The following is a 22,674-nucleotide window of genomic DNA, read 5'->3' as shown; positions in this document are numbered from 1 at the left end:
GCTCATGCATCATCTGTGGCCGCAGAGGTCACACTGCCGGTTGGTGCCGGGTTGATTCCTCTGGGTATCGAGGCAGCAGGCAGGGCGCTCTGGCATCACCCCAGGTGAGCCGGCATCATTCTCACCCAGGGCCCTCTGTTGCACATATGTTTGTGTATGTCACTTTTCCTGAGTTTTCCCCCCATTCCCAGCATAAGGCGCTCGTCGATTCAGGCGCGGCTGGGAATTTTATAGATAGATCGTTCGCCCATAGTTTAGGGATCCCCATTGTTCCCGTGGCTGTGCCTTTCCCCGTTCACGCCTTACATAGTTGACCATTAGGGTCAGGGTTGATCAAGGAGGCCACCGCTCCTCTGGGCATGGTGGCGCAGGGGGGTCACAAGGAGAGAATTAGTCTCTTCCTTATTGACTCTCCTGCGTTTCCCGTGGTGCTAGGCCTACCCTGGTTAGTTTGTCATGACCCCACTGTTTCTTGGCCACAGAGGGCTCTCACGGGGTGGTTGCGAGAGTGCTTGGGGAGGTGTTTAGGGGTTTCCGTTAGTGCTACTACGGTGGAGAGTCCACCACGGTAAAGGAGGTGCAGCGGTTCTTAGGGCTTTCCAACTACTACCAGAGATTTATCCGGGGTTTTGCGGAGCGAAACTATGATGTCGGGGACCGGGAGCTGTTGGCTGTCGTCAAGGCTTTTTGAAGGCGTGGAGATATTGTTGAGGGGGCTCAACACTTTTTCCTCATCTAGACTGACCACTGCAATCTGGAGTACATCTGGTCAGCGAGGAGATTGAACCCTCGCCAGGCAAGGTGGGCCATGTTTTTCACCCGTTTTGTGTTTACCCTTTCCTACAGACAAGTCTCCCAGAACGTGAAGACAGACGCATTGTCCCGGCTGTATGACACAGAGGAGAGGCCCATAGATCTCCCACTCCCATACTCCCCGCCTCCTGCCTTGTGGCGCCGGTAGTGTGGGAGCTGGACGTGGACATTGAGCAGGCGTTAAGTGCAGAGCCCGCTCCCGTCCAGTGTCCCGCTGGGCGTCTGTATGTCCCATCTGCTGTTTGTTACCGGTTGATCTATTAGGCCCACATGTCACCCTCCTCTGGTCATCATGGGATCAGTCGGACAGTGCGCTGTTTGAGCGGGAGGTACTGGTGGCCTACCTTGGCTAAGGACGTGAGGGTTTATGTTTCCTCCTGCTCGGTGTGCGCCCAGTGTAAGGCTCCTAGGCACCTGCCCAGAGGGAAACTACACCCCTTACCCGTTCCACAACGGCCTTGGTCGCACCTGTCGGTGGATTTTCTAACCGATCTCCCCCCCCCCCTCACAGGGAAACACCGTGATCCTGGTCGTTGTGGATCGGTTCTCGAAGTCCTGTCGTCTCCTCCCTCTGCCCGGTCTCGCTACAACCCTACAAACTGCGGAGGCCTTGTTTACGCATGTCTTCCGGCACTACGGGGTGCCTGACGATATAGTGTCTGATCGAGGTCCCCAATTCACGTCTAACGTCTGGAAGGCGTTCATGGAACATCTGGGGGTCTCGATCAGCCTTACTTCAGGGTTTCACCCGAGAGTAATGGGCAGGTGGAGAGAGTAAACCAGGATGTGGGCAGGTTTCTGCGGTCCTATTGCCAGGACTGGCCATTCCAGTGTTTAATTGCCATATTGTAATTACTTTGCCACCAAGCCCTATTTATTACCTTAATTCCCTTATTTTACCAAATTTGCACTCACTGTATATATACTTTTTTTTTTCTTTTTTTTCTACTGAATTATTGACTGTATGTTTTGTTCATTCCGTGTGTAACTCTGTGTTGTATGTCTAACTGCTATGCTTTATCTTGGCCAGGTCGCAGTTGCAAATGAGAACTTGTTCTCAACTAGCCTACCTGGTTAAATAAAGGTGAAATATATATATATATTTTTTTTTAATCCATCAATTACATGTTGTGTATTTAACCCTCTGTCCCCCCCATGTCCTTGTCCGGTATTGTTTATTGTAAGTGCTTGTGCACGTTATGTCTGGTGTGCGTTGGGGTTTGTACCCATTTTTTGATTGTTCTGTTTTCCGGTGGTTTTTATTATTAAACTGCGCCGTTGGAAACACAGTTTTTGCTCTCCTGCGTCTGACTTCTCTGCCGTCAGTGTGCATCCCTTACACACACACACACACACACACACACACACACACACACACACACACACACACACACACACACACACACACACACACACACACACACACACACACACACACACACACACACACACACGCGCGCGCTGCTGGTACATGTATTTTTTGACTGTATAATCAGTATTACAGTATTCCAGTCTGAATGGCCTTGCTGCACCGGATAAATGCCAGCTCAGCTGAACAGTCCTAATCAAACAGACTGGAACATGTGGGCTTGTCCTCTCTCTGCCTCAGCCTGAACACACTGAGAACCAATCAGAGGCCTTGCAGTTCACGTTCACTGTCAATTGCGTTTCTCATGAAATAAAAATTAATCAGTGCAGAGGTGCACGGACAAATAATTGGATTTCAGACAGGTGAAATTAATATAGACGCTAACACCTAGCAAATCTAGATCAGCTATCCGCTGATAAACAGAGCCTTATGTTTTCCTTGTGTGGATTGAATCGATTTAGCATGGCCATTCCACTCTCCTGGCTTGGATGGCTTTATAGTGGAGAAAGGAAAGCCACCAGAATTAAAGCCTTCATAAAAATTCCACCATTAGTCTGGTGACTCAGTTGGATATGAAGTCAATAGGACGGGTTTATGGTTGGGGAGGGTGTTATTGAGAAGGGGGGAGGCGGTCATTTATCTGACCAGAAACTGACAGTATTTTGTGTGTTATACTGAATATATTTTCATGGCTCAGTGCTGTTTCATGTGAGTGTCTGTGGGAGGAATTGGGTCATGGTTGATAGGCCTTCCCTGTAGCTCAGTTGGTAGAGCATGGTGTTTGCAACGCCAGGGTTGTGGGTTCGATTCCCACGGGGGGCCAGCACTGAAATGAAATGTATGCATTCACTACTGTAAGTCGCTCTGGATAAGAGCGCCTGCTAAATGACTAAAATGTAAATGTACAGGCAATTAGACTGTTAGGCTCCAACCTGGTCTCAGAGAATTTCGTATAATTTGGTATATGTAAACCGGAGACATACTTTTAGTATGATATGTTACGTTTCATATTAATTAGTGGATGTCCATCATCCATTTCTTATATGTTACGAAATACAATTCGTATTATATGTCCCGAATTTCAATTTACACAATATGTTACGAATTTGCAAAGGTATGATACGTTGCAAATTCAAATTTGTTGTGGCTAATGTTAGCTAGGTGGCTAATACTAACTAGCCCCTAGCTGGCTAATGTTAACTTGGCAGAGGCTAGGGGTTAAGGTTTAAAAAATAAGGTTAGGGTTAGCTAACATGGTAAGTAGTTGCGAACTAGCTAAAAAGTAGTTTAAAAGTTGCTAATTAGCTAAAATGCTGAAGAGATTCGAATGCGAAACCTTTGGGTTGCTAGACGTTTTAGTTATACACCCGACCAGCCAGCCTTCGTTTGTTCTTGCGTTAAGTAACCTTCTGTCTTATGTAACCATACCAAATATAATATATCATACTAATTTCAGTGTCCCGGGTTTACATATAATACACCAGGTTACTTCTAGTCTATGAGATCAGGCTGTAAATAGTCACCACTAGCCTGCCTCCGCCCAGTACCCTGCCCTGAACTCAGTCACTGTTACTAGCTGGCTACCAGCTGGTACTCAGCCCTGCACCTTAGAGACTGCTGCCCTGTACATATATTCATTGAACACTGGTCACCTATCATGTTTACATACTGTTTTACCCACTTCATATGTATATAGTGTATTCTTAAAGGACACCAATAAGAAGAAGAGACTTGCTTGGTCCAAGAAAAACGAGCAATGGACATTAGACTGGTGGAAATCTGTCCTTTGGTCTGATGATGCCAAATTAGAGATTTTTGTTTCCAACCACCGTGTCTTTGTGAGACGAAGAGTAGGTGAACCGATGATCTCCGCATGTGTGATTCCCACCGTGAAGCATAGAGAGAGGAATGACTCCCGTTTGGGTAAGCACACAATGATTCCTATAGGAAGCAAACTCAGAGAGAGGAATAACTCCCGTTTTGGCAAGCACACAATGTGAACAACCTCAGACACTGACATCATTCTGGACTTTTCCCTCCATAGACCTCTGAGCAGCAGATGCCTTCTCCCTTTGACATTGTAGTAGAGTCATTACGTCCAGACTCTGCTGCGTTCAATCCAATCAGTGAAATGTCTCTCAGTCCCACTCAGACCAAATATGTCCCGTCTCTGCTCAAACGTCATTTGAAATTACAGGCCATTTCCCCTTTCACTTTATCTAGCTCGTCAGAGGAGGGAAGTTTTAGAAGAGAAATTTTACCTCAGATGTCCTAGTTTTAGAGGGGTTTTACCTCAGATGTCCTAGTTTTACAGGGGTTTTACCTCAGATGTCCTAGTTTTAGAGGGGTTTTACCTCAGATGTCCTAGTTTTAGAGGGGTTTTACCTCAGATGTTCTAGTTTTAGAGGATTTTTACCTCAGATGTCCTAGTTTTAGAGGAGGAGTTTTACTTCAGATGTCCTAGTTTTTGTCTTTCGTTCAGGGTCTATCCTCAGTCGGAACCTGGCAAATGGCTGTACAAGGTAGAGAAGACTGAGTTGTCTTCAGAACAACCTGAAGAACTGAGCTTGCTTACCACTAACACCATTACAACATCGTAAAAAACTTGTTAGGCTGAAATACTATTAGTGGAAGTTCTTATGCCCTGTTTCACAAGTTCACTTGATACTACAGGAGTGTGAAAATTGCGGGGTAGTTTTCAAACCAGGGGAACACTGATGTGGCCTGTTCTACTGAAAGAGACTATATTACCGCATATTCTCCCTCTGGCATCACATTTAAAAATATTCTCATCCCCCTCTAATCCCAATGGCCATATATCACCCCTTGAATTAATAAATGTTCACATTAAAATTCAGCTTTCTGGCTCAGGCTGTCATATGGCTTTAAGAACTGGTTTAAGGTTCAAACATGTTAATGTCATGCCTTGGCTTTGATCCCTGGGAAATGAACACTGATGCAGAAAGGGAGAGAGAATGAGAGAGGTAGAGAGAGAGACCTAAACTGTACTGACTCCAGCTAGCGTTCCTTTGCTTGGCAGTCGCCCCACTTGGAGGTGCGCAGTGCAATCAATAATACTGCTATGAAAATTAATGTTATCTGGCCTGTCAGCGGGTGTGCAATATGCTAATGCCCAGAAATAAATAAATATGCTTTAGTAACGCGATGCATATGTGCACGGTAAATAACAGCGTGGAGGTTCTGTGCTGCAGCTGACATCAGCCTGTTTGCTTTTCACTGTCCATGTATATTTATAGGTGTTATGGGTGGAGAGTTTCATATTAATTAGCAGTGAATGGAAAAGGTGCTATTGGAATTTTTACATTATGGAAGCGTATGGACTGTAATGGAGTCATTCGTTGTCCAAGGCCTCTGGAACCCCATAACATCCACACATAAGTAGGAGTTGTGAGGAAGAAACATTTACAATAAACAAAATATTCATTGTTGTAAATCTACATAATTTGTAAAGAGTACTGTATTTCTTTCTGATGTTACTGTAATTTGTACCGTACTCCAATCAAGTAATATGCATCTGCTTCTATCGCCATCCTCATCTGAATTCTGAGACATTTAAGATGAATCTGTTTGGTGATATACAGACATAGTCACTTGCATGTGACGGAAAAGCCATTTGTGATGTTCAGAGAAACCATAACTTTGCTTGACACCACCCCTGTTTATTAAAGCAATCATCTCCCTCGACAAGTGATTGATGTCCCGGGGGAAATCAAAAGTAATCAACACCGTTACAGAGGGGCTGTGTCCTCTCCATCATACTGTGTCCCCACTGTCACAACAGTCGCTGGGGACCAAAAAGTACAGTGCGCGTGCTCTTGTCCATGCAACGTTACCCACCCAGTGTGTGTGTGTGGTGTGTGTGTGCACGTGTGTGTTTTAGATTTCACTAGGTTCTAATGTGTGTGTCTCCTGTCATCTCTAGAGCTGTGCAGTCAGAGAGTGATTGTTGTGTAATGAGAGGGAATGTCAGAGCTGTGCAGTCAGAGTGATTGTTCTGTAATGAGAGGGAATGTCAGAGCTGTGCAGTCAGAGAGTGATTGTTCTGTAATGAGAGGGGATGTCTGAGGGTACGAGATGATTGGCTGCCCCAGAGGACATTCTGAAGGTCTGATAGCTTTCCATAATTGGCTGTCACAGAGGATATTCTGAAGGCCTGATCTCTCTGGGTGATTGGCTGTCACAGAGGATATTGTGAAGGCTTGATCTCTCTGGGTGATTGGCTGTCACAGAGGATATTCTGAAGGCCTGATCTCTCTGGGTGATTGGCTGTCACAGAGGATATTGTGAAGGCTTGATCTCTCTGGGTGATTGGCTGTCACAGAGGATATTCTGAAGGCCTGATCTCTCTGGGTGATTGGCTGTCACAGAGGATATTCTGAAGGCCTGATCTCTGGGTGATTGCCTGTCACAGGGATATTGTGCAGTCCTGATACCTCTGTACTCTACAGGCTCACCACCAAGTCAGCCAGAGTAGACCTTCCTGCGACAACTTCAACAGAACCCATCACACAACATACTGTATGTTACTTCACATCACCAGGACTCATCACACAACATACTGTATATTACTTCACATCACCAGGACTCATCACACAACATACTGTATGTTACTTCACATCACCAGGACCCATCACACAACATACTGTATGTTACTTCACATCACCAGGACTCATCACACAACATACTGTATGTTACTTCACATCACCAGGACTCATCACACAACATACTGTATGTTACTTCACATCACCAGGACTCATTACACAACATACTGTATGTTACTTCACATCACCAGGACTCATCACACAACATACTGTATGTTACTTCACATCACCAGGACTCATCACACAACATACTGTATGTTACTTCACATCACCAGGACTCATCACACAACATACTGTATGTTACTTCACATCACCAGGACCCATCACACAACATACTGTATGTTACTTCACATCACCAGGACTCATTACACAACATACTGTATGTTACTTCACATCACCAGGACCCATCACACAACATACTGTATGTTACTTCACATCACCAGGACTCATCACACAACATACTGTATGTTACTTCACATCACCAGGACTCATCACACAACATACTGTATGTTACTTCACATCACCAGGACCCATCACACAACATACTGTATATTACTTCACATCACCAGGACTCATCACACAACATACTGTATATTACTTCACATCACCAGGACCCATCACACAACATACTGTATGTTACTTCACATCACCAGGACCCAAGAGTTCTATCCGTGGTGCTGAATGCACAGCATACTTTTCCCTCGGTGTAGTTCATTGCATGTTTAATAATGAAGAACATGGATGTGGTTTATTTCTGTGCATCTTAAAAAAGTAAAATAGGTAGCATATCTGGATGTGATTTACAGTAGATATATCTGTCACATGATGTATAATTCTGTAATATGATTCTGGCCTGCGATGGCAAAAATATATTCTAATGTGGCCCTCCCATGGAAAATAATTGCCCAGGCCTGCATTAGAGTCGAGAGCCACCATTTTAAAAGTAAACATCTGTGGACTAATGTACCTTGTAACATTGTAATTTCCCAAGAGATCTGATACAAAGAGACATTCATGACATTTGAAAATGTAGTTTCAGTCTGTGTGTGTGTGTGTGTGTGTGTGTGTGTGTGTGTGTGTGTGTGTGTGTGTGTGTGTGTGTGTGTGTGTGTGTGTGTGTGCAGTGGCGGTCGGTGCCGTTTAAGATGAGGTAGGATGATTTAAAAAACAAATGAATGAGCCTTATTTCTATTACAGCATATTGGATGACTCTCATTCATATTCCATTCAACCAGTTCAATGTAACATTGATAGGTTTAGGCTACTACATGATACTCAAATTCTTCCTACACCCATCATGAGGTTGCTACAACCCAGCCTATGAATGAAAGTTTACAACGTAGGTGCACACAGGTCGAGAGAAAAAGCTTAAGGTGACAGACAGTGACACATGGACAGACAGTGACACATTCAATACACTCTTGCCTGTAATCATTAGCCCAACAGATGCAAACGAGAGTTTCTTTTGGACAAATCAAGGTATGTTTATTCCCGTTTTGTTTCGTTTGCTTCTGTTTAATAAACATTTTACAACAGAATCAGCGGAATGAATACACCCATGATCACACGTTCACATTCATAACAGCCACGTTGTATTCCTTCTCTTATCTATGCGCTCTCCTCTTCTCACCTTTTCCCTTCACTTGTGGACTTCAATGCACAACACATCAGCTGTATGTCACCTGGCGAAAAAAACCTTTCCAAGCCAAACCATATCATAACTGCTACACGTTGTCTCCATATTAGCTAAAGTAAAGTCATAGTCAACATAGCTAACAGAACTAACACGTTAGTAAAACCACTACAATCATGCAGTAACGCTCCAGTGTACAGTCAGTAGGCAGTATAGCACTAACACCGGCGGGCCCCAGAGGCAATATATTAGTAAAAACAAAAGCTTACCTTGACTTGGAAGAGTTCCAGTGTTGTGTTGGATAGTCATAATCAGCTAGCTAACATAGCATCCCTCTGTTTGAGCCGGGTGTTTGAGTAGGTTAAACTAGCTAGCTAGCTGCTTTTGCCTTTTGCTAGCTAAGTAGCTAAGTGAAAGTGAACCCCCCCCCCCAAAAAAAAAAAGATATTGCAATCTCTCTCTCTCCTACTTCTCCTTCATTTTGGAAGAAATCAATTATTGTCTTTCTCTCTCTTTGAGTCAACTACTCATCATATTTTATGCACTGCAGTGCTAGCTAGCTGTAGCTTATGTTTTCAGTGATAGATTCATTCTTATTGGGTGGACAACATGTCAGTTCATGCTGCACGAGCTCTGATAGGTTGGACGATGTCCCCCGGAAGTTGTAATAATGACTGTGTACGTCTATGGAAGGAGGAGGAAACCATGCTTCCTAGGTCTTGTATTGAAGTCAATGTACCCAGAGGAGGATGGAAGCTAGCTGTCCTCCGGTTACACCGGTTGACGCTACTGTAGACCTTCATTGCAAAACAGTGCACTTTAATAAATTATTTAGTGACATGAATATATTTAGTATAGCTATATCTAAAAAGGATAACTTTTGAAATGTTTGACTATTTTTATGAAATTCACTGAGCATGGTCCTCCCCTTTCTCACCTGAGGAGCCTCCACTGCTATCACGTAGGAACTCTGTGTCAAAGCTCAACAAGGCAGATAGGGCTCGTACATTTTTTCTTCCTCGCTGGTGTTTTTTTTGGCTTGTAGAAAACAAAAAGGTAGTGCAACACCGCCACCAACTGGACGGGGTGGAAGAAATAAAATATCACCATTCAAAATACCAAATATGGGTAGCTGCAGTGGTGTAAAGTACTTGAGTAAAAATACTTTGAAGTACTACTTAAGTCGTTGGGATAATTTGTATAATGTTTCACTGAGGAGCATGGTCCTCCTCTTCCTCTGAGGAGCCTCCACTGGGGGGTGTGTGTGTGTGTATGTATGTGGGCTCATGCATCTGTGTTTGTTTGTTGTTTTTGTGTGTGTGTGTGTGTGGTGTGTGTGTGTGTGTGTGTGTGTGTGTGTGTGTGTGTGTGTGTGTGTGTGTGTGTGTGTGTGTGTGTGGGTGGGTGGGTGCGTGTGTGTGTGGGTGGGTGCATGTGTCTGTGTGTGTGTGTGTGTGTGTGTGTGTGTGGATGGGTGCATGTGTGTGTGTGTGTGTGTGTGTGTGTGTGTGTGTGTGTGTGTGTGTGGGTGGGTGCATGCATCTGTGTGTATTTGTGTGTGTGTGGGTGGGTGGGTGCATGTGTCTGTGTGTGTGTGTGTGTGTATGTGGATGGGTGCATGTGCCTGTGTGTGTGTGTGTGTGTGTGTGTGTGTGTGTGTGTGTGTGTGTGTGTGTGTGTGTGTGTGTGTGTGTGTCTGTGTGTGTATGTGTGTGTCTGTGCGTGTCTGTGCGTGTGTGTGTGTGGATGGGTGCATGTGTCTGTGTGAGGATGGGTGCATGTGCCTGTGTGTGTGTGTGTGTGTGTGTGTGTGTGTGTGTGTGTGTGTGTGTGTGTGTGTGTGTGTGTGTAAACTCAAGTTGTCGTGAGAGCTGATCACCATTCTAACATTGTGGTCTAACATCACATCCACTCCCTCCTAGTCAAACAGCAGTGCCATGATACTAGGCTAGCATATGATTTAGAGAGTTAACTGGCAGTATGAAGTACGCTATTTGTCCCACTACTCAAAGTACCGCTAGACGAAAACAAAGTCAAATGAATCAACATGCAGCCACATCTCCAGGGGGAAATTAGACAGCGGCCAGCTCAGGTGGCAGCTAGCCAACCAGACTCTGCTGAAGGACAACCGGTAGCATTTTCACAAATACTCATCATTCATTGACCGTAAACCCCAATCAAAGTGAATTAGGCACCTCCATCCACCCAGCACACATGTAAACAAATAAAAACATGATTGCGTAGCAAAGTGGATGTCCATATTCCATATTTTTTTCCCCCGGATTTATTCAGAAACACTGAGGTGTATCCGAATCATCCACTTCTACCTGAACTTTAGTCACAGCCACTAGACGGCTACCACCCGCTTACTCTACCATGCACCTTAGAGGTTGCTGACCTATGTACATAGTCATGGAACACTGGTCACTTTAATAATGGAACACTGGTCACTTTAATAATGTTTACATACATAGATTTAAGATCAACCGTTGAAATTACCTGCATGTCCACCAATGTTATTTGCGTGTCTTACGTAGGGAAAACCCCTAGAAGCCTTAAGACACGGATCAGTGAGCACCGCAGCAATATACAGACAGGTGAGACAAAAAAATCCAGTTGCTGCTCATTTTAGTCATTTAGCAGACGCTCTTATCCAGAGCGACTTACAGTAGTGATTGCATACATTTTTTTGTTGTTGGTACTGGCCCCCCATGGGAATCGAACCCACAACGCTGGCATTGCACACACCATGCTGGCGTTGCAAACACCATGTTCTACCAACTGAGCCACAGGGAAGCTATTTTGTACAAGCTGGACATTCTATTGGTTCTCTGAGATACGTTGGAATAGAAATGGTCAAGATGTCATGCAGGGGAGGGGACATTGAGAGGAAACTTCCTCAAAGGGAGTCTTTCTGGATCCACAGGCTCAACACACTGTTTCCTCTTGGCCTTAACGAGGAGTTTGACTTGAAAACGTTTTAATAGTTTAATAGTAAATACTTTTTTTTTAATATCCTACTTGAATATTGTATGTGTATGTATATTACTGTAAATATTGATCACATTCTCTGTGTGTGATCATATATTTTGATACATTGAATGTTAAATATTGTGAAACTATGTTATTCATTTTTCTTACCTAATGTTTCAGGAAGTGATGTCACTGAGTACTGCCCCCATATATAGCACCTTCCACCCCCTCCTGGGATATGGATGCCTGATGAAGACCTAAGGGTCAAAACGTTGTTAAAAATAAATATCACCTGGGAGCAGGAGCAGCAGTGTGCAGAGTTTTCCTTTCTGGTTTACCCATTTCATATGTATATACTGTACTTTAGTGAAGGCCATGCTGTTTTACATACTGTTTTACCCATTTCATATGTATATACTATATTTTAGTGAAGGCCATGCTGTTTTACATACTGGTTTACCCACTTCATATGTATATACTGTATTCTAGTGAAGGCCATCCTATTTGTACTAATACTGTACATACACTGTCATTCAAAAGTTTGGGGTCACTTAGAAATGTCCTTGTTTTTGAAAGAAGAGCACATTTTTTGTCCATTAAAATAACATCAAATTGATAAGAAATACAGGGTAGACATTGTTAATAGAGTTGTAAATTACTATCGTAGCTGGAAACGGCTGATTTTTAATGGAATATCTACATAGGTGTACAGAGGCCCATTATCAGTAACCACCCGCAAAACACGTCTCAACTTCAACAGTGAAGAGGCGACTCCGTGATGCTGGCCTTCTAGGCAGAGTTCCTCTGTCCAGTATCTGTGTTCTTTTGCCCATCTTAATCTTCCTGAGATATGGCTTTTTCTTTGCAACTCTGCCTACAAGGCCAGCATCCCAGAGTCGCCTTTTCACTGTTGATGTTGAGACGGGTGTTTTGCGGGTACTATTTAATGAAGCTGCCACTTGAGGACTTGTGAGGCATCTGTTTCTCAAACTAGACACTCTAATGTACTAGTCCTCTTGCTCAGTTGTGCACCGGGGCCTCCCACTCCTCTTTCTATTCTGGTTAGAGCCAGTTTGTGCTGTTCTGTGAAGGGAGTAGTACACAGCGTTGTACGAGATCTTCAGTTTCTTGGCAATTTCTTGCATGGAATAGCCTTAATTTCTCCGAACAAGAATAGACTGACGAGTTTCAGAAGAAAGTTATTTGTTTCTGGCCATTTTGAGCCTGTAATCGAATCCACAAATGCTGATGCTCCAGATACTCAACTAGTCTAAAGAAGGGCAGTTGCTTCTTTAATCAGAACAACAGTTTTCAGCTGTGCTAACATAATTGCATAAGGGTTTTCTAATGATCAATTAGCCTTTTAAAATGATAAACTTGGATTAGCTAACACAATTCTCTGAATGTCCTTTAGTGGCTCAGCCTGAGGTCGGACTTGAACCCGATCAAACATCTATGGAGAGACATGAAAATAGCTGTGCACCCCATCCAACCTGACAGAGCTTGAGGATCTGCAAAGAAGAATGGGAGCAACTCCAGACAAACTTCGATTAGCGAACACAACGTGCCATTGGAACACAGGAGTGATGGTTGCTGATAATGGGCCTCTGTACACCTATGTAGATATTCCATTAAAAATCTGCCTTTTCCAGCTACAATAGTATTTTACAACATTAACTATGTCTACCCTGTATTCCTGATCAATATTATGTTATTTTAGTGGACAACAAATGTGCTTTTCTTTCAAAACAAGGACATTTCTAAGTGACCCCACACTTTTGAATGGCAGTGTATATTTTTCTTCAGATATACTTCATATTCTATCCATATACTGTACATATTGTCTATACATCCCGTCACACACACACACACATCCATCCATCCATCCATCCATCCATCCATCCATCCATCCATCCATCTCTCAATTCAATTCAATTCAATTCAAGGGGCTTTATTGGCATGGGAAACATGTGTTAACATTGCCAAAGCAAGTGAGGTAGATAATATACAAAAGTGAAATGAACAATAAAAATTAACAGTAAACATTACACATACAGAAACTTCAAAAGAATAAAGACATTACAAATGTCATATTATGTATATATACAGTGTTGTAACGATGTACAAATGGTTAAAATACACAAGAGAAAATAAAAAAGCATAAATATGGGTTGTATTTAGAATGGTGTTTGTTCTTCACTGGTTGCCCTTTTCTTGTGGCAACAGGTCACAAATCTTGCTGCTGTGATGGCACACTGTGGAATTTCACCCAGTAGATATGGGAGTTTATCAAAATTGGGTTTGTTTTTCGAATTCTTTGTGGATCTGTGTAATCTGAGGGAAATATGTGTCTCTAATATGGTCATACATTGGGCAGGAGGTCTTCAGCGTCTCATCCCGTCAGCGGGATCAAAATCCAGCGAAAAATCATATCGCCAATTAGCATAAAAAAAAAATCATAATTTAAAAAAAAATATATATATATATATATATATATATTTTTTTTTATAGATACACCTCTCCTGAATCGACCCACGTCGTCCGATTTCAAAAAGGTTTTACAGGAAAAGCAAATCATTAGATTATGTTAGATGAGTCCATCGTAAAAAGCAGCTTCATAGCCATTTTCCGACCAACCACTTGCATCACATATAATCAAAAAACAGCTAAATGCAGCACTAACCTTTTACAAACTTCATCAGATGGCACCCCTAGGACATCATGTTATACAATGCATGCATTCTTTTGTTCAATAAAGGTCATATTTATATATAAAAACAGCATTTTACATCGGCGCGTAACGTTGACTAAATAATTTCCCCTCAAATGCGTCCCGGTAAATAATGCTACATTTCCCTAAATTACTATCCGATAACGATTTTTTACATTTATATTGTCAATCTAACATTTATAGATGAATATCTCTTGAGAACACCTGTCATACCAGATTTTAAATTAACTTTACTGGGTAATCACACTTTGCGATAAAAGGAGATGCGATACTCAGAAAATGAGCTAATATACAGAGCTCGGCGCCATCTTGGAAACAATCGCATGTCACATCTCATCTTGTATAATATTGTCAATAATCGCCTAACTTTAGTTGTCTTCATCAGAAAGCATCCCAGGTCCACAACAGATGTATTTTCGGTCATAAAGTCCATACTTCACGTTCCATTAGCCTGCTGTTGGTAGCGCGTCCTATGGCTCTCTCCAAGCGCAGGGCTGAAGTTCCGGATAAAATGAGATTCTCCCGCCTGTAGGTTCGTTCAAACATGTCAAACGTTGTAAAACATTAATCTTCAAGGCCTGTAACACCAAGAGAGCCAATAAGATTCGAGGGGGATGATTTCATGGCCTTTAAAACCGTTTCCAAAGGTGGGGGTAGACATGGCCGCCGGCGTCATAATGGTGATGGCCCATCCCCTGTGACCAATCTCATTCACTGAGTTTCGACTGTATAAGGCTCAAACCACTGTGAAAAGACTGGCGACATCTAGTGGAAGCAATAGGAAGTGCTCACTGAACCATTGTTAACGGTGTGATTAATAAGGAAAGATGAGAAGTCGAGTCCACAATTCAGAATTCCCCTTCCTGTTTCAATCGGTCTCGGGGTTTTGACTGCCATTTGAGTTCTGTTATACTCACAGACACCATTCAAACAGTTTTAGAAACTTTAGAGTGTTTCCTATCCATATATAATAAGTATATGCATGCCCTAGCTTCTGAGTTTGATTAGTAGGCCGTTGAAAATGGGAACGATTTTTTTTCAAAATGCGCTGTGGCGCCCCCTATCCTAGGGTATCCTCAAGAGGTTTTAAGTGCAGCTCAGTTTCCACCTCATTTTGTGGGCAGTGTGCACATAGCCTGTCTTCTCTTGAGAGCCATGTCTGCCTACGGCGGCCTTTCTCAATAGCAAGGCTATGCTCACTGAGTCTGTACATAGTCAAAGCTTTCCTTAAATTTGGGTCAGTCACAGTGGTCAGGTATTCTGCCACTGTGTACTCTCTGTTTAGGGCCAAATAGCATTCTAGTTTGCTCAGTTTTTTTGTTAATTCTTTCCAATGTGTCATGTAATTATCTTTTTGTTTTCTCATGATTTGGTTGGGTCTAATTGTGCTGCTGTCCTGGGGCTCTGTGGGGTGTGTTTGTGTTTGTGAACAGAGCCCCAGGACCAGCTTGCTTAGGGGACTCTTCTCCAGGTTCATCTCTCTGTAGGTGATGGCTTTGTTATGTAAGGCTTGGGAATCGCTTCCTTTTAGGTGCTTGTAGAATTTAACGGCTCTTTTCTGGATTTTGATAATGTCACGTCCTGATCAGTAAAGGGGTATTTTGTTATTGTAGTTTGGTCAGGACGTGGCAGGGGGTGTTTGTTTAATGTGGTTCGGGGTTTGTTGGGCTATGTGCTTATGTAAGAGGGGTGTTTGTTTTATGTGTTCCGGGGTTTTTTGGTCTATGTTCTATGTAAGTGTATTTCTATGTAAGTTCTAGTCTTTCTATTTCTATATTTAGTTAATGGGGTTGACCTTCAATTGGAAGCAGCTGCTCCTCGTTGCTTCCGATTGAAGGTCCTATGTATAGGGGTGTTTATGTAATGGGATTTGTGGGTAGTTGTTTCCTGTTTTGTGTCTGTGCACATGACAGGACTGTTTAGTGTCGGTCGTTGTTTTGTATACGTGATTTCTTCGTTTTTTTCCCTTCTTTTGATTTAATAAAGAAGATGAGTATACACGTTCCCGCTGCACCTTGGTGTAATCCTTACGACACCCGTTACAGATAATTAGTGGGTATCAGCCTAATTCTGCTCTGCATGCATTATTTGGTGTTCTATGTTGTATACGGAGGGTATTTTTTGCAGAATTCTGCATGTAGAGTCTCAATTTGGTGTTTGTCCCATTTTGTGAAATCTTGGTTGGTGAGCGGACCCCAGACCTCACAATCATAAAGGGCAATGGGTTCTATGACTGATTCAAGTATTTTTAGCCAGATACCATTTGGTATGTTGAATTTTATGTTCCTTTTGATGGCATAGAATGCCCTTCTTGCCTTGTCTCTCAGATCGTTCACAGCTTTGTGGAAGTTACCTGTGGCGTTGATGTTTAGGCCAAGGTTTGTATAGTTTTTTGTGTGCTCTAGGGCAACGGTGTCTAGATGGAATTTGTATTTGTGGTCCTGGCGACTGGACTTTTTTTGGAGCACCATTATTTTGGTCTTACTGAGATTTACTGTCAGGGCCCATGTCTGGCAGAATCTGTGCAGTATATCTAGGTGCTGCTGTAGGCCCTCCTTGGTTGGTGACAGAAGCACCAGATCATCAGCAAACAGTAGACATTTGACTTCAGATTGTAGTAGGGTGAGGCCAGGTGCTGCAGACTTTTCTAGTGCCCTCGCCAATTCGTTGATATATATGTTGAAGAGGGTGGGGCATAAGCTGCATCCCTGTCTCACCCCACGGCCCTGTGGGAAGAAATGTGTGTTTTTTGCCTATTTTAACTGCACACTTGTTATTTGTGTACATGGATTTTATAATATCGTATGTTTTCCCCCAACACCACTTTCCATCAATTTGTATAGCAGACCCTCATGCCAAATTGAGTCGAAGGCTTTTTTGAAATCAACAAAGCATGAGAAGACTGCCTTTGTTTTGGTTTGTTTGTTTGTCAATTAGGGTGTGCAGGGTGAATATGTGGTCTGTCATACGATAATTTGGTTAAAAGCCAATTTGACATTTGCTCAGTACATTGTTTTCACTGAGGAAATGTATGAGTCTGCTGTTAATAATAATTCAGAGGATTTTCCCAAGGTTGCTGTTGACACATATCCCACGGTAGTTATTGGGGTCAAATTTGTCTCCACTTTTGTGGATTGGGGTGACCAGTCCTTGGTTCCAAATATTGGGGAAGATGCCAGAGCTAAGTATGATGTTAAAGAGTTTTAGTATAGCCAATTGGAATTTGTTGTCTGTATATTTGATCATTTCATTGAGAATACCATCAACACCACATACCTTTTTGGGTTGGAGGGTTTTTATTTTTTCCTGTAGCTCATTCAAGGTAATTTGAGAATCAAGTGGGTTCTGGTAGTCTTTAATAGTTGATTCTAAGATACTGCCAAGTTTACACCTTCACTATTACAGTGGAACGTTTTACCCAGGAAATTGTCTAAAAGGGATTGAATTCTATCTATCACCAGTCAAAAGTTTGTACACACTAACTGTACTCATTCCAGGGTTTTTCTTTATTATTACTATTTTCTACATTGTAGAATAATAGTGAAGACATCAACACTATGAAATAACATACATGGAATCATGTAGTAACCAGAAATTTGTAAAACAAATCAAAAAATATTTCAGATTCTTCAAAGTAGCCACCCTTTGCCTTCATGACAGCTTTGCACACTCATAGCATTCTCTCAACCAGCTTCATGAGGTAGTCACCTGGATTGCATTTCAATTAACAGGTGTGCCTTGTTAAAAGTTAAATAGGGGAATTTCTTTCATTCTTAATGCATTTGAGCCAATCAGTTGTGTTGTGACAAGGTAGCCCTATTTGGTAAGAAAAATTACGGTCTGTCATTACTTTAAGACAAGAAGGTCAATCCATCTGGAAAATGTCAAGAACTTTGAAAGTTCACTTCACAGAGTTCAAGTAACAGACACATCTCAACATCAACTGTTCAGAGGAGACTTCATGAATCAGGCTTTCATGGTAGAATTGCTGCAAAGAAACCACTACTAAAGTACACCAATAATAAGAAGATACTTGTTTGGGCCAAGAAACACGAGCAATGGACATTAGACCGGTGAAAATCTGTCCTTTGGTCTGAGGAGTCCAAATTTAAGAATTTTGGTTCCAACCGCTGTGTCTTTGTGAGACGCAGAGTAGGTGAACGGATGATCTCCGCATGTGTGGTTCCCACCGTGAAGCATGGAGGAGGAGTGATAGTTTGGGGGTGCTTTGCTGGTGACACTGTCTGTGATTTATTTCGAATTCATGGTACACTTAACCAGCATGGCTAGCAAAGCGTTCTGCAATGATACGCCATCCCATCTGGTTTGCGCTTAGTGAGACTATCATTTGTTTTTCAACAGGACAGTGACCCAACACACCTCCAGGCTGTGTAAAGGCTATTTGACCAAGAAGGAGAGTGATGAGGTGCTGCATCACATGGCCTGGCCTCCACAATCATCAAAATGCATTTTTTGGCAGAAATGCCTTCTCGAACATGTGAAGTTTCATGTGCCTTAAAAACCTGTTGGGGATCTTATCCCGGTATAGGGATTCATTGTCAAGAGACCATGGTGGGAAATTCAAAACTGCAAGAATCTAATAATTTCAATTTCTCAAACAATCAACTATTTCTCACAATTTGAAAGATAAACATCTCCTAAATCCAACCACATTGTCCGATTTCAAAGAGGCTTTACGGCGAAAGCATAAAGTTAGGTTATGTTAGGAGAGTACATTGAAAATAGCTGTGTGTAATGTTTTGTCAATTCAAAGACAGGCGTCACCAAAAGCGGATAACCAGCTAGAATTATGCACCAACCTTTGACAATCTTCCTCAGATGACACTCCTAAGACATTATGTTACACAATACATGCATTTTTTGTTCCATCAAGTTCATATTTATATCCAAAAACAGCATTTTACCGAAGCGGTGAAAATCAGATTTTTTTTTTCTCTCAAATGCTTCCGGTGAACAACGTTACAAATCACAAAATTACTATTCGATAACATTGGTAAATTATAATATTGTCATTCAAATATTCATAGTTTAACATTTCGTAAATGCTACTGCATTGCCAGATTTCAAAATAACTTTACTGGGAAATCACAATTTGCAATAAACCGGGTGCTGTGCTAAGAACAATAGGCTAGGCTATACAGGTTAGCACCATCTTGTAACCATGTAATATCAAAATTACTATTGTCAATATTCCCTTACCTTTGATTATCTTCATTCATTGGCACTTCCAGGAATCCCAGGTTCACTACAAATGTGGTTTCTTTCAACAAAGTTCATAATTGATGTCCAAATAACTCCAAGTTGTTAGCGCTTCGGTAGGCTACTAAAAAGTAGCGCGGGGGGGGAAGTCACGGCGAAAAGTAAAAAAAAGAATCTATTTACGTTTGTTCAAACATGTCAAACGTTGTTTAGCATCAATCTTTAGAGCCATTTTTAACGTGAAACATCAGTAATGTTTCAACCCGACCTCTCCTGTGTCTTGAAAAACGTCTTTGAAAAATGTATCGCATCACATGATTACTCAGGTGCAGACAATAATGAAGTGACGACATCCCAGGGAGGTCAACTTCTCTTCCTTGTCATCCGGTCTCTGTTCATCATAGACACTTCAAACAACTTTATAAAGATCGTTGACATCTAGTGGAAGCCGTAGGAAGTGCGAAATGAATCCTTTCTCACTGTGGTATCTAATAACAATGAAAAAAAAAAATAGTACAGCCACAAAATTATTATTTTTTTCTCAGGTTTTTGCCTGCCATATGAGTTTTGTTATACTTACAGACACCATTCAAACAGTTTTAGAAAATGCAGAGTGTGTTCTATCCAAATCTGGTAATAATATGCATATCCTAGCTTCTGAGTTGGTGTAGGAGGCAGTTAAAAATGGGCACATATTTTTTTCAAAATTCTCAATACTGCCCCCTAGCCCCAACAGGTTAATAACAAACGTGTATGGCATCTGTAAATACAAATAAAAATGTTAAATTAAAAGCCTAGTTGGTTTAGCCACAAAAAAACAGAACCTTCCCGCTAGCCATGATTGGCTGAGATAATGAGTGGGCTGGACATGCCGAGAGATGAGTTTGGATTGCTCTGCCATATAGCACGCTTGTGTCTATTTGAGCTGGTCAGTATGTCCAGGTAATCCTTTCTAACACAGCTTTCTTTTTTTAAATGTATCACGTAGTAAAACTGCATAAGCCTAACGTCAAGTTAAAGTGTACTGTTAGCTAGCTAACGTTATGTGTATGCTCTCCACTTTCTGGAGGACCGAGTTTTGAAATCAGTGGAATTAAAGTATGATAGCTAAGTAGATGGAGAAAACACCTGTCTCTGTATTACATCTTCAAACTAAGGGCAGCCATGTTATCCGACAGGAAACGTGTCCATCGATGATGTATACGGGTAAGATAGTCTAGCTATTCATATTAAACACTAGTCTCATGTTTGATATAAAGGAACCTACCATAAGAGGATTTTGTATGACAGAAATACAGTGGGAGTGTTTCTAAGATATTTCAAATCCAATTTGGCATTTGAAGGCCTATGTTAGATTACTATAAGTGATATTTTAGGAGAGTCAGACAATTAGATAATATAGTCCCAGTCGGTATGGCCCCAACTGCCTGTGGTGAAAATAACCTGTAGTTTCCTAGGTTACCACATTGGCTCACAACAAAAACTTTAACTTTTTCAAACACAACTTTCTTGTTGTTGGCTTGTTTTAGTCAATTACAAAACCACATTTAAGAAAGGTACAACATGTCTAAAGATTCCTTTTCAACATTGCCTGCTCCCGAGCCTTCTCACTACTTAGAAAAACATAATATTGTATTGCTTCCCTCATGCCCCTTTTCATGACGTTGACAGCAGCCATGTGAGTAAGTGCTAGCTAGCTACCGACCGGAGCATTAAGCTAGCCAACAACAACAACACAAACAATTGGACTATACTGCTACAAGTAGTGAGTGGAGTTACAATCGGACTATATTAAATAAGTTAAATGTCTTAACTGTGGTGAAAAGTTTTCTCAAAACATAGCTACACCAGGTCCCCACATTTGCCACTTTAGGCATGTGGAGTGTTGTACTATAATTCAAAGTTATTCAATCCACATAAATCCATCACATATAAAATCCAGCAGGCCTATAAATCCTATCCATACATCATCACCCTACGACACAACGTATAGATCTTCCACAGAGCCTGTAAGCACGTGGGTTTGAACTGTTTTTCTATATAAGTACCAAAGAAGAGGGTAACAATAATTTGGATTGAAAACGTCAAGAACACAAACACATCCATATATCAGTCAAAAGTTTGAGGCAAGTTCAACAGGTTTGTCCACATATGAACCCCATAGAAAAAATATAGACTCACTCATTTTGGACAGGAACAGAATAGGTGTCACGACTTCCGCCGAAGTCAGTTCCTCTCCTTGTTCGGGTGGCGTTCGGCGGTCGACGTCACCGGTCTTCAAGCCATCGCCGATCCGCCTTTCATTTTCCATTTGTTTTGTCTTGTTTTCCCACACATCTGGTTCACATTTCCCTCATTACTTGTCGTGTATTTAACCCTCTGTTCCCCCCATGTCTGTGTGTGAAATTGTTTGTTGTATAAGTGCTTGTGCACATTGTGACTGGTGCGCGACGGGTTTTGTACCCATATTTTGTTATTCTGGATGCTGTTGGTTTTGATATTAAACTGCTCCTGTTATTACCCAGTTCTGCTCTCCTGCATCTGACTTCCCTGCCACCAGTTATGCATCCCTTACAATAGGTGGTAATACTTTATATTACAGTGTACTAATTACAGTGTACTAACTACAGTGTACTAATTACAATGTACTAATTACAGTGTACTTACAGTGTAATTATCAAATAGGAAAATGATAGGTTATTCCTAGATGTGTTATTCTACTGTCACTATAGTTACTCTGGTCTATGGCCAATGCATTGCACTGTAAAGCGTGACCCCATAACCCAGACCTTGGATGATCCCAATACGTCCATCCCTGTCATCTGACCTGCTCTCATCAGACAGTAAGCAGGCACCACAGGAGAGCCCTGAAGTCCCCGTTAAAGTGTCACCCTGTCACTTAGCATGATGGATGACTGTATTGATGCAATGTCTAGATTCAGACGCCCCCCCCCCCCCCCCCCTCCCAGTGGGCAGGACTGTGCTTTGCTGTCCAGGGGCTAACAGTACCTGAGGGGAGCAGCGTGATGACCCTGGTTGGATGACCCTGCTGTCAGTCATGTGACTCCCGTTGGGGGGGGGGGGGGGGGGGGGCTCCATGTGTCACGTTATTCTGTGACAGCACAGCTAATATTACATGCAGGAGTGGGGTTGAAACCTCAGTTTGCGAGGGCATCAAGTGTTCCTCCGACAATGGATAGCCTAATGCTTCAGAATATGGAGGACTGTCTAGGCTGTCTCTATGCCGCTAGCAGCAGGCTTACAGTGCTGTATGTGATAAGGAGTGTAACAGTGGTTATTGGCCTTGTCTAAT

This window comes from Salmo salar, chromosome 26, assembly GCF_965601325.2.
Source record: "Salmo salar chromosome 26, fSalSal1, whole genome shotgun sequence".
Classification (NCBI taxonomy): domain Eukaryota; kingdom Metazoa; phylum Chordata; class Actinopteri; order Salmoniformes; family Salmonidae; genus Salmo; species Salmo salar.
This window is presented reverse-complemented; position numbering follows the sequence as displayed.